Source organism: Mustela erminea, chromosome 11 (genome assembly GCF_009829155.1).
Source record: "Mustela erminea isolate mMusErm1 chromosome 11, mMusErm1.Pri, whole genome shotgun sequence".
In the NCBI taxonomy this organism is placed as follows: Eukaryota; Metazoa; Chordata; class Mammalia; order Carnivora; family Mustelidae; genus Mustela; species Mustela erminea.
Window position 1 is genome coordinate 20,727,467 of NC_045624.1, and position 12,311 is coordinate 20,739,777.

General features: G+C 50.3%; 1 long non-coding RNA gene across 2 annotated transcripts in view; it reads right to left on the bottom strand.

Moving 5' to 3' along the window:
• Window positions 1–11,691, bottom strand: part of LOC116569460 — a 79,926-nt gene extending 68,235 nt beyond the window's left edge. The window contains exon 1 of one of the 2 annotated variants that reach the window (XR_004277034.1): window positions 11,612–11,691. This is a non-coding gene — a long non-coding RNA (uncharacterized LOC116569460). Of the gene's footprint in view, window positions 1–9,098; window positions 9,238–11,611 lie in introns of those variants that run through there. The other variant, XR_004277035.1, reaches the window with a different exon arrangement.
• Between the last annotated feature and the right edge of the window lie 620 nt (window positions 11,692–12,311).

The window sequence follows — 12,311 nt, forward strand, 5'->3', positions numbered from 1 at the left end:
CGCAAGGTCCTAATCCTCCAGGACCAGAAAGGCATGGCCCCCGCGGGCCCCGTGGCAGGCTGAGCGCAGCTCCCCCTCCCACCTTATGTTCAATATCTCCAAGAGTTGCCTCCGGTTTTCTCCCCCACCTCTTCCCTCAGGTCCTCGGGCCCCTCCCACCAGCCCCCACCCATAGGTTCCACTCCTCCTTCTGACGCCCCCCACCCCCCGATTTGGCCCCCACCTCCTATCAAACGGTCTTCCAGTCTCTGAGTTCATATAGGAGCAAGGTCTTTCGCCACCAGGGTCTGCCCTTTGTTGGACGTGACCTTTCCAGAAGCCACCTCTCAGGCTGCAAAGAGAGAGAGGTGCCTGTGTGTCACCGCGGAGCTGGGCTTCCAGAGCCACAGCCGCTCTTCCCCTCAGCAATCTGCTCTCCCCGCTGCCGTCCAGCCGCCCGCCCACAGCCTGCTCCTCGGCCTCCCCGCAGCCTCAGGTAAAAGCCTGAGCTTTTACCTCCTGCAGGTCCGAACCCCAAGCCCTAGGCCTGTAAGACCACTGCCGACTCTGGGCCAGGGAGACCCACTGTTCACGTGCTCCTCGCGGATCCCTATCCCGCTTCCAGTAGTTCAAGGTCACATTAGTCCAGACAGAGGCCAAGATCAAACTGTACAGTGTTTATTTCCTCCTTTTGGTCAAGCTCCTGACTTACAGGAGAGGACGCCAACCCAAACCCACCCTAAACTCTCTCTGTGAAAAGGCTCAACCAGAGGCTTCCAGCAGAACACTGAGGTCCTCAAAGCACCGCTTCCAGCGGAAACTGCCATCAATCTTAAGCCCCAGGACAGCCAAGAAAACAGTTAAAAGCTGACCTTTACCACTTCTCAAGAACATCCGGCCTGATCCCCAGGCACGTTGTCATCTATAATCACTTTGGCAAAGGGGAGGTCAGAGCTTTTTTTCCTTAGAGATTTCCTTGGTCTGCCAGGGCCTGGGTTGGTGTCCTGTCCCTTTACTAAATGTTGGGTAGTGGGAGGAAAAAGTGATGGTCGTTCAGGGATGGAGGCAGGAGCAAGGCTGATGGCTCACAGACATCATGTTTGGGGGCATGCCCCCCCACAGAAACCACTGCGTGTGCAGGTGTGCCAACAACAGAAAACGGCTGTGATTTTGTGTGTCTGCCAGGGACTCATAACTCAGCATAATTCATCTCTTCTGAAATACTTAATACCTAAAAAAATTACTTTCCCAACTCCATCACAGAACCCTCTCCCAAGGATGAAGGAAAGTGGCTGGACATCACATGTAAAGTCTAATTTAAAGGACAAATGCAAGGACGCCTGGGTGGTTTGGTTGGCTGAACATCTGCCTTTGGCTCAGGTCATGACCCCAGGGTCCTGGGACGGAGTCCTGCATCGGGCTCCCTCGAGCAGGGAGCTTGCTTCTCCCTCGAGCAGCCCTCCTTGCTGGTGAGCTCGCTCTCTCTCTCTCTTTCTCTGACGAATAAAGTACATAAATAAATCTCTTAAATAAAATAAAGCACAGATGCAATGCAGCTTAATCAAATATATACATTTACATGCTTTCTTAATTTAATCTGTCCAAACAAGGATAGCTGTGATCCATGATATGGCTCGAGCCGGCTCTCCAGATTCCGGGGCACCAGCAGAAAGCTTAGTAAGAAGTAAGAACAACAAAGCAAACATCCCTTGAGTAATCAATACTCTGAGGAGACAGTTCTAGGTAGGCATATAAATTGGCAGAAGTTTAGGATAAGATTACAGCCGGCCTATCCATAGTGGACTATGACAAGCAAAATGAAATTTGGACAATAATTCCCCGAGCCTAAGGGTGGCATCAGAGAGAAGGATCACGCACAAATTCAGGGTGCTGCCTTATCAGACACAGCCCCCAGGTAAGCAGACCACAGACCTAAGCCAGGGTGGCATTTGCTATATCCTCAGGGACACCCTCCAGCCTGATGAAGCCAGAAATTCCGTCTTCCAGACAGCTGAACATCTGCCAAATGCCTCTGCCGGGGCCCAAAGGTCAAAGCGCAGAAGGTGGTGTTTTTTAATTTTGCTGCTTTTCTGTGTCTTTGTTCGTCCCTGGGCCTCATTACCTTGAGATGCCTTTAATAACTGAGCAGGCCTGGAACATTCCTCCTCCTCTTCTCCCACATGGGCTCTTGCCATTCCCCCTCTGTGGAGGAGGATGGCGAGAGTGCCAAGCTAGCTGGCCTGAGTGTCTCCTCCTGGGGCAGCTGGCTCCCAGCCCCTGGGCAGGACCTGGGAACAGAGGGTCCTGGAGCCTCCCCGGAATCCATCAGCCACAGGAAATGAGGTTTTAGCCGAAAAGGAGGTCTGTCCACCGACACTTCTGCCTTGCCCTGTGTGTATGCAACCATGCGTAAGTGCACCCCCGTCCACCCCTGAGTTCTCCGGCCGGCAGTGCCTGAGTCATTGTGCCTCCTGAGTCAGTACATTACAGAGGTTTTGAGGGAGGTGTTCTAGGTTGGAACACACCAAATCAGGTGTTTTCCAACAGCTCAGGCTGACGCTAGGAACACACCCCCATGGACAGGATATTACTTATAGGAACAGTGAATCCCCAGCTGGTCATCGTTCAGGTGGCAGCTATAAACATCCCAGATCTCCCAAACACTTCTCAAACCATCAAATTTCCTGTCAGTCCAGATGCAAGGAAGGAAGGTTGGTATAGTCAAGTCCACAGAGCACTGTGCTGAGAAGGCAGCACTGAGGAGGAAACAGGAGGCCCCAAGGGACGGACCCCCAGGCTTTCTGAGGAGCCACCATCACACACGGAAGGCTGCCAGTGAGGCTCTAACAAACTAAATTCTGTGAGAACACCAACCAGGAGTCAAGGGAGGTATCTCAAAGGAGGGGGCACTGGAGCTGAGCTTTCACCTCTGAGCAGGACCCTAACTATCCTCTAGCGCAGGCACGGGAGGGTGAGCCCCGGATATGACAGGCCTGTCTGGGAGCAGGCCAGAGCATCGAGAGCACAAGTTACTTGAGAACTGACAAGTCTAGAAAAAAAGCAGAGCCAGGTCACAGAGGACTTGAGTGTTGTGATGAGAGTCTGGATTTCATCTACTCCAGGAAATGGGTTTCCACCAAAGGCTTTCTAGTACACTACAGATCCCAGAGGCTGACTGCCCAGGTTCAAGTCCCAGCTCTGCCACTTATGTGGCCCCGGGAAAGATGCTCAACCTCTGTGCACCTCAGCTTTCTCATCTGTTAAATGGGACAGTGTGTTTCATCCACTGCAAGATGTAATTGTGTTAAAATCATCTGAGTATCACTGGCTAGGAGGCAAGAAAGACGGAACAACATGTCAAATACTGCAGAATCAGCATCAGCTGTTTGGGTGATGGGGGAGAAGAGACGGATAGGAGAGGGGCCAGGAGAGGGACAAGCAAGACAAGATAGGTCAACACAGAAGATAGGAGAAAGAAATAAGAACATTCCAGGGCTGGCCAGGAGTCTCTACTCGGCTGTCTCCTGCTGTGGCCTCAGTGTCCCCAGACAGGAAACCCCACCCTCTCCGCTTTCCAGATCAGGCAGTGTCTGAAAGGGGATGGAAAGAGCCCTGACCCCAGGAGCTTAGCTGCAGGGTCATCCGTACCTCTGTGGCTGGGTGCTCACAAGCCAAACCCCTCACCTCCTTGGGTGGGTCTCGGTTTCCTCCTCTGTGCCCTGAGGAGGTGGCTGGATGTGGATGCCTGCTACTTCCCTACTCAGAGCCTCTCCTCTGCCTCCCATCAGCATGCAGGGAGAGCTAGCTGCACCACACAAATTTACTTCTACGGTGCTTTGCAAGCACCTTTCGCTAGACCCTGTCGTTCGGGCCTTGCCATTCTCCCCAACTCTCCCTCTGTCTCTGCCACTTTTGTATGCACCACCCTCCACCAGACTCGACTCTGCGTAACAGGGTGGGTCTATCAGGGTCAACCCTCTGAGAGTCTTTCCTCATGGTCCCGGGGCATCCCACACCCCACAACCCAAAGGCCTGGCTATAAGTCCCACTCATGCTCCTGTGATCACATCATTGTTTGGGGTGAGTCACTTCCAATTCAAGGAGTCTGAAAGAGAAGCTGGGAACCACCCCCTAGTACACACCCTCAGCCACAATGGGCTTTCTGATGAGTCCCCACTCTTAGGGGACGGTCCAGTCCTACCCCACCGGCCCCCAGGGCCCAGGTTGAGAAAAAAGACAGGAAAAGGGGCAGCCCATAGCCTTCTCCATGTGAGCAGGAGATGATAAAGGTCGGCTAGGATAGCCCTGCCCTGGGGAGACAAAGGAAAACAGACACTGGATGAGATCAGGGAAACGCGGGTCCACCCTGCTCCACGCCACCACACTTTCCATGGATGACCCAGAGTGAATCCAGGCTCTAATTTTAACCACTACCCACCCCCTTCCCTGCACAGGTCTGCCTGGCCTGGGGGGGGGGGGTCATCGCAGGGACACTCCACCCACCCTGCAACTGGGGGAGTCTAGAACCCCCAGGGCATGTTCCACTGTCCCCTTTGCTCTTTCCTTGGCCCAGCTGGCTGAGAGAGCACAAAGTCACTTGACTTCATCAGAGCTCAAAAGGCACGGCTGAGGCACTGAGCAGAAGAGGGGATCCCAGGAGGTCACTGGGAGCCCAAAAAAGGCTGGAGCCTGAAAGCAGGAGGCGGCATCCGCAAAATAGTGGCCATGACAGTCCCATGAGACCACGGGACTTTACAAGGAGATCCTGAAACAGAACAAGGGCCGGAATGGCCAGGAAGAGGAATACCAAGAGGAGGAAGAGGCCAGAAGTGCCACAGAGAGGTCCAGAAGCCGAATCTTGTTAACATGAAGTTCTGTAGGAAGGTGGAGGGAGTGGTAGGAGTGGGGGTTCTGAGGAATGAAAACCCCAAAAGACCCTGAGCTCTATGCAAGAAGAGGTCCTTGGAGGGTAACAGTTGGCAAGCCAGGCTAAATACCAGATTTCCAGAGGTGGAAAGACCCAGAAGAAATTAAAGAAAATAGTATAGGTTTTGAAAATGGGTTTTCCTGGGTAAGTAAGGGGCAGAGGGGGCAGGCAACGTGTGGTTTTAGCTCAGGGAGCTAAATACAGAGCAAAGCTGATGTTTTGATGTACTCTGTGTCTCCGTGCTTGATTTACACAACTGTCAAAAGCACCACTTCAGCCAGGCCCACTGGCAGTCAGTTGAGTGGTTTGACACGGGGCACGCTCGTTGAGGGCAGAGTACATCTTTTGTTCATCCTGTTCTGAAGGGCTTTTAGAGATTTTAAGTTATATATATAAAACCCATCAGAACAGCTATCAGCCAGCACACCATACCCCGTGACTACCGGCTGGGTTTGGATCCCAAGCAGAGCTCAGTCTCGGGAAATATTTGTTGCTTTGAAATGATCAGAGTGAGCACAGAAGAAAATATCCGTCAGTGAGTTAAGCAGTGGGCTCAATGTGGGGACTGACTGTGGGGACCCTGAACTAAGGTCCTAATGCAGGCTCTAGGCTGGCACACAAAGCAGTATCACGTGGAGGACACTGCCCTGGCTGCCTGCTGTTTCCCTTAGACCAGGGAGCTCATCCCAAACCCAGGTTGGCCCAAACAGAGCAGCTGGGCCCTGCTGTGTTTTCAGAACTCAGGATTACCTCTGGCATCAGCAAATAGCACCAGAAAGTTCCATCAGAAAGCAGGGACAAAATAAATAAATAAAAAGAGACCAGTGACAGCTGCCTGCCATCACCCTAATTAAAATAAATACGCAGTCCACCATGGTCCGTCAGTCTTCTGCGGCTCCCTGGTACCCGATCCACACACACACAGGCAACAGCCCACCTGTGGAGGGAAAGAGGTCAGCCTCAAGAGAGAGGGCTCCCCAGGACCCATGTGTGCCCACAGCTCCCATGCACCCTCTCTCCCTTTACCTCCGTCTTCTCTGGTCTTCATGCTCTTGCTAGAACCTCCCAAGCGGGGTCTCTACCTCAAGGACTCCAAATCTGCTGTTGTCAATGGCTGGAAAACACCACTGCCACGTTCTCACCCCTTCATTCCACTCAAAAATTGCTCCAAGATCACATCCTTAGAAAGGCCTGTCCTATTTAAAATAGCATACATGCAGCCCATCACCATCTAACCTTTTATTCTATTTCCATTTTCTTCAAAGCACCCACCTCTACGTGAAATTATATTTTTATGTTTTGCTAATCTGTTATCTGTTCCTATCTTCCCAACCACCACCACCCTGCACATTCTTTCACTCCGACGACAGGAATTGTCTTGCTCACTGTTGTTTCCCAATATGCTTGAAATGTGCCTGGCACATAGTAAGCTTTCAATAAATAGGTGTTTAGTGAGCGAATGAATGAATGAATGAATGAAGTGTTTTTGCTTCCATGCCAAGATGACCCATCTGATTTACTATCAGAAGAGCTACCGTTTCCAGTAAAGGGTGAGGTGGGGCGAGCTCCTACTCACTGGTATCTCAAGGCCACCTATCAGACGGCAGCACAGAAATGACCATCGTACTAGTCTCCAGGGCCAGGCCCTCTGACAGGTTCCCTACACGTGTTAGATCTTTTACTCCTTGCAGTCACCTTACGCATATGGCATTTTCACCCCCGTTTAACAGATGAGAAACTGGGGCGCCTGGGTGGCTCAGTGGGCTAAGCCTCTGCCTTCGGCTCAGGTCATGATCTCAGGGTCCTGGGATCGAGTTCCGCATTGGGCTCTCTGCTGGGCAGGGAGCCTGCTTCCTCCTCCTCTCTCTCTCTCTCTCTCTCTGCCTACTTGTGATCTCTGTCTGTCAAATAAATAAATAAAATCTTTAAAAAAAACAAAAACAAAAACAAAAACAGTTGAGAAACCCAGGGCCCGGAGAAGAAACTTTAATAAGTTTCCCAAGCTCACTGAGCTAATCCACGACAGAGCCTGGACTTAAAAAGCTTCTTAAAGCTTTTTTCTGGGCCAAAACTAGGGCCACTTACCTATATATGATGGAATATTGTATAGCCATCAGAAAACTGAAATCTTGGCATTTGCAACAACATGGATGGAACTAGAGGGTATTATGATAAGCAAAATAAGGCAATCAGAGAACGACAATTATCATATGATCTCACTTACATGAGGAATTTGAGAAACAAGACTCTTAACCTCAGGTAACAAGTTAAGAGTTGCTGAAATGGGGGGGGGGGGCTGGGTGATGGACATTCAGGAGGTATGTGCTATGGTGAGTGTTGTGAACTGTGTAAGACTGATGAATCACAGACCTATACCTCTGAAACAAATAATACATTAGATGTTAATAAAAAATAAAAATTAAAAAAAAAAAAACAAAACAAAACTAGGGCCACTGGACCATCCCTACCAACACCCCCCTCCCCTCCCCCGGCCCAGGTACTTTTCCACCTTCCCTACCCATAGCACTGACAGCACTGAAGGAGTTAATGAGCTTGTCTGGCCTCCCACCAAGCTTCCCAGAAACTCATCAAAGCCTTGAGAGTTAGGGGTGAGGATGAGGGGAGAAGAGGAGGGGGGAGGAGGAAGGGAGAAAGTGGCAAAGGGCAAGGCTACGAGGTTAAATGAGCTCCTCTCTATATGCCGCCCACCAGATATCTCAGGGCAGCAAAGGGCTCACTCAGACCCTCCACCCTTTCCCTGAGCCCGATAGACATCTCCCAAAGTTATCTCAGCCACGAAAGGAAACTGTCAGCCCAGCAGTAGCTGAGCTCCCCAGGCCGAGGCTGCCTGGGACAATGGGGCGGGGTTTCCTGCAGGGGGACTGCAGCAAGATGGGAGGCAGGGCCCCAGGCTGGCCTGCAGAAGGCAGAAACTCAGTGCACTAGTGACAGTCCAGTCTGCAGGGAGAGGCGGGCTCCAGGACCCCCAAGCTGTTGACTCACTGCACGTCTCAGGGTCAAGTCACTTCGCCTGGGGACAGCTTTGTCTCAAAGAGACAGAGTCATCCCACACCCATCTTCACAGCCTGTGAGGGACAAGGGAAAGGAAAAAGGAAGGTTGGCTCAGAAGGAGCACCCTTTAGGAAAAATGGTTTCTCAGCCTTAGTAAGCTTCCCGTGTACTGTACTCTCTGGGCACTTAGTAAATATTATCTCAGTTGACCCTCCGCCCTGAGGGTAGGTCCCTTTCTTGTTCCCACTTTACAAATAAGGAAATAAAGTTCAAAGAGATCAAATCATTCACCCCAGTCACTTCCACGCCGCATTTCTAATTTTAAAGGAATAGGAGTTCAGCCCTGCCATCTTACACCCTTTCTCTACCATCAACAAAACCGAGAGCCTGGAGCTCTGTGAAACCTTCCCGTAGGATGAGGATAATTATATTGTCTACAGGGACCACCTCTGGCCCGCCTAAGCCACACAGAGCATGGGCACAATGACAACTGTATGGAGATGTGGGAATTCTGTTGTCCTTTTCCAACCCTGATTACACACTTCCTTCTTTATGCAATGTCCGGTTTCTGGAGTCTCTGGACATGGTCATCTCACTACATGGGGAAGGACAGGGTGGGGATCCAAAACTTTGACTTTCAGGCTCAATTCTGCCCCTCAACAGCAGCATGACCTTCATGTGTCAGATGCTGGGAAACTGGCTCACACTGGAGACTTTGCAAGGGCCATGATGCCCTAGAGACCCCCACCCTGCCATGCTATATAACGCCCTTGGAGCTGAGTTTGTGAAAGAGCAGGAAAAAGAAGCATGCCGTCCAGAGTGTGAGGAAGGAGAGCAGTGAGGTTGACAATGGCTTGGCATAGTCCTGCTGGGGATGTCCAGGCAGAACCAGTTCTCCCAGGAGGCCCCCTTCTGCAGCAGAGCATACATAGGACACATACACCCGAGACAAGATCCAAAGTTAAAGCTGAACATAACAAATCATCAATTTATCTGAACATGAGTTAGGCCATTCGGTTCCTTCCCCCTCAGGCACAATCTCCTTGACTGCACACATAACATATCTGAACCTCATAAACCCCAGAATTCAGGTTATTGGCCAAAGGAGCCCAGAAAACCCAGGGACCTCTAGAACTATTAACAGCAGAAGAAACAAAATCGCCTTCTTGCAAGACATCACCTTTGGAGCACTGTCTCTGAAGAACCTGTACTGACAAATTCCAGAGGTAATTGTTGATGCTGAAAGTTCAAGTCTCATCTGGCCATTTGACAGCATCTAGACCAAAAAGTCAGTTGATTTTTCTAGGTGTAACCCTGGTACCTCAGCAGACCCTTTGAGGTTCCTGTCAACTCTATTTTTGTCCCTGTGTCTGGGAAAACTGACTAAATTTCCTTTTATTTGGAACCAAGCCCAACTCTGAAGTTGGGTGGATGTAGCCACACTTCCGCACCCAAATTTCCGTAGGTTTGAAAACAACACTGGGTGTTGCAGAGAACAGCTGTGCTAACAAGCACGGTTCTTATCTGTCGGAGCCTGGTCCTGCCGGGGTGTCCTGGAGAGCTGGGGCAGTGACTGAAGAGTGGCCAGCCACACCTAACAGGGCCCAGAGTTACAAAGAAGCTGCTTCATCAGATAAGGAGCCTGAGAGAAAACCCTTAGAAAGGACCAGAAGTGTCAGTGCACCATTGTGAAGGAATCTTCCCCCACAAAAACTGCCTCCAGAACTTCTTCCAGGAAGATCACCCTGATTATCCTCAGGACACCAGAAATGCCTCCTTCCTCAGCATTTTTAACAGCCCTGTCAGAACGGGCACAGGTTAGACACAATGGGCATCACACTGAGTGTTCCCACCTCTCTGTGCACAGGTTCTGGCTTGTTCACCAACTTTGTGATCAACTACAAGCCCTCAGAAAGCAGGCAGGCAGCTCTGTGTGCAGCCCTCTGTGTGTCCTCCTCCACAGTTCCCAGCGCAGGGCAAGCGAATCCATGCTGGTCCCTCTGTCCACACTGGGGAACTTTCTGCATCTGCCTCAGTGGTCCTCAACCCTCACTCTACATTAGAGGCATCTGGAGATCCTAAAAATTCAACGGCTCACCCCAGAGGTTCTGATTTAAGTGGGATGGGATGGGAGTCAGACCTTGGCTTTTTTTTTTTTTTTTTTTAGATCTTGGCACTTTCTAAACATGCAGCCAAGGCTGGGGATCCCTGCTCTAGAGTGTGGACACCAGCTTGGAACCCAAGACTGCTTACTGTAAGGGCGGGGAGGTTGAAGCAGATAATCCAGGGAAGAGGTGGTAGAAACCCCTCCTGCAGCCACCTTTAGAGGAAGCAAAGAGAGCAATGTAGACCATCACTGGATCGGGGTTGCTGGCTTGGGGAAGGAAAGTGACCCCAGAATGCAATCTTCCTCCTAGCCAAAGAAGTGACAGGACTTCTGGGCAGGGGAGATAGTCAAATATTTATTAATGGGTGTGGCACAGGTATTGGCCTGTGAAAATAAGTCAGTGGCCATCAGGATGGATGCCTGCTGAAGGCCAGCCCAGCTGCTGGGGCTTCTGTATTCATCCTTTAAAACTCATCTCTAGGGGCACCTGGGTGGCTCAGTGGGTTAAGCCTCTGCCTTTAGCTCAGGTCATGACCTCAGAGTCCTGTGATCAAACCCCACATCATGCTCTCTGCTCAGCGGGGAGCCTGCTTCCCCCTCTCTCTCTGTCTGCCTCTCTGCCTATTTGTGTGTGATCACTCTCTATCTGTCAAATAAATAAATAAAATCTTTAAAAAATTAAAATTAAAAAAAAAACTCACCTCAACAGTCACTACTCAACAAAATACTCAATAAACATTTCACTTTTTACATTTCTAATTCCTCTTTTGAGAGTGTAAAAGTAGTGTTTGCTCATAGTAGAAAATGCAGAACACCAAAAATCATCCACAACCCACCATCCAGAGACAACCACCTGAACACACACACAGAGGGTGCCTCTCTCCACTCTTGCTTAGAAAGCCCGACTGTGTCTTCCTCTGCTCCTTTCTGGCAGGTGTCTTTGTTGATAGGCAAGGTGTCCCAACTTCAGTCAGAGGAGAAAATCCCAAAGACCCCAAAACAACCCCATGTCATTTTATCACTTTCCATTATCCTAAGGGAATAAAAACGGAAATCCTAGTTCCATTTGAAGAGAAAGGGAAAGTGAGTAACCAGGATGGGATGATACCTCCCACAGGCAGACTGAGTCAATCAGCAAACATTCCTGGAGTGCAAGGAATTCGGGGGATACAAAGATGTGTCACCCCAGTCTCCACCCTTGAGGACTTCATTGTGTAATTAAAGATATTAGACAGAGCCCCCTCACACCAACCACTGAGATTTAATGAACTAATAACGATAAAGTGCTTAGAATAGTACCTAGAACCTAGTAAGTGCTCTCGAGTGTTTGCTGATAATCTTATTTTTATTACCCAAGACATCTGGCATGTATGTTGCAAAAGAGTGATAAAGATCAAAAGGGTTCTTTGTTTGGAGGAAGGAAAGATTGTTAGGGTTTGGGGGAGGCGGTGATGAGTTCCTGGATCCTGAAAGCAGACAAAGACCCCAGCCTTGGGCTTTGGAAATACCCCAGGGCACACAGGAACCTGCGACAGCCACCCACCCACCTGGGCCCTCCACCCTGCAGTGGGGACTGCACAACTCACAGTTAAACTCTTCTCTGCGGGGCGGCTGGGTGACTCAGTGGGTTGAGCCTCTGCCTTCCACTCACGTCATGATCTTAGGATCCTGGGACAAGCCCTGCATCAGGATCTCTGCTCAGTAGGGAGCCTGCTTCTCTCTCTCTGCCTGCTTGGGATCTCTGTCTGTCAAATAAATAAATAAAATCTTAAAAAATAAAATAAATAAACTCTTCTCTGCTATATAAGTGGTGGGACGAGGGGGACCCCTGACTGGCTCAGCCAGCAGAGCATGTGACTCTTGACCTCGGGGTCATGAGTTCGAGCCTCACACTGGGAGCAGAGATTACTAAAAAATAAAAATAAGAAAAATATACATATATGGGGGGGTTGTTTTTGGTTTTGTTTTAAATAAGAAGGAGTCAGGGGATGAAGCAGGTTTAAGAAGGCAATCACAGCACAGCTCTTCCGTGGCAGCTGCCGGCTGAGGCCGCTTGGAGACTGTGTGCTGGGTGAAAGCTGCAGTCTGTAAGCTGCAGGGAAACCCCAAGGAGGCCTGAGGGAAGGACCTGGGAAAGGCCCCGTTGCACTGGACAACAGAGGGGTTTTTAGAGTCTGAATAAGGAACAGAAAGGGAAGAGGGGGCTGGCAGCCAGCACTGAGAACAAGGATGCGGAGTGGGCCAGGCTGTCTACTGGGCAGGGAGGTGTTGCTCGGGGATAGATGT